Genomic DNA, 843 nt, shown 5'->3' with positions numbered 1-843 from the left:
CCGGCAGAGTGGGGGTGGAAAGACCCCTGGCACGAGATTACCTTTCCCCAAACTTTCCTGTTGGCATACCAACTTGGCGACGGGCTGGGAGACAAGCCATTGCAGGCCACAACAAAGAGTTTGGAGTTTAAAGTCATTAAAAGCTTGTTGTCGTTTCGTGTGTAACAGCCCCAGTGACTGGAAAACAGGTTCTGAGCACACCATTCCCTTCGTGTAAGCCACCAACAGGGCTGACTGGGTTACTTGCTGCGTGAGGCTCGGAAACGGAAGGAGCACGTCCAGGGCTTCCCCTGGATTCCTCGCCAGGTTACTGGGCTGTGAGGTCTCTTTTCTTTTCCCTGAGGAGCAAAAGTGAGTAGCTGACGACCTGGACGAACGACATTGCCATGACTCGGATTCGAACCGAGGTTGCTGCGGCCACAACGCAGAGTACTAACCACTATACGATCATGGCGAGCCACAGGCCAAGTGACGATGTTTGAGGTTGCTCTAGTAATTTTGACATCAACAGATTTCGATTATTAGGCGGCTTTATTCCCAGACAGCCACAGGGGGATCGCGCTTTTCTTTCTTTCGTGCCTGCTCTGCTTTTCCCTCCCTTCCTCCCAATCCTCATACGTGATGAGAACAATTCTCATCTCCTCCACTTCACCCTGGGCCTCTCTGCACCAGCCTCTCTCGGGAGGTCTCTCTGTCCTCGTCCGCACCTCCTTTACTTCGCTCCCGCCTCTCCGTATTTCTGCTTTTCACCCTTCCTCTCTCCCGCCGGACCTACGGAAGCAGAGGTGAGCGAGGGGACCGCAAGCAGCGTAGCGAGTCAGGTGAAGGCGGAGCCAAGAACGA

General features: G+C 54.2%; 1 non-coding gene across 1 annotated transcript; it reads right to left on the bottom strand.

The window, feature by feature from the left end:
• Positions 1-382: 382 nt before the first annotated feature.
• On the bottom strand, positions 383-454 carry TRNAH-GUG (transfer RNA histidin (anticodon GUG)). The gene has a single exon. It is a non-coding gene; the product is annotated as a tRNA-His (tRNA).
• Between the last annotated feature and the right edge of the window lie 389 nt (positions 455-843).

This window comes from Pongo abelii, chromosome 1 (assembly GCF_028885655.2).
Source record: "Pongo abelii isolate AG06213 chromosome 1, NHGRI_mPonAbe1-v2.0_pri, whole genome shotgun sequence".
NCBI classification, from domain to species: domain Eukaryota; kingdom Metazoa; phylum Chordata; class Mammalia; order Primates; family Hominidae; genus Pongo; species Pongo abelii.
Note: the sequence above shows the minus strand (reverse complement) of the source record. Positions and strands in the feature narration are given on the sequence as shown.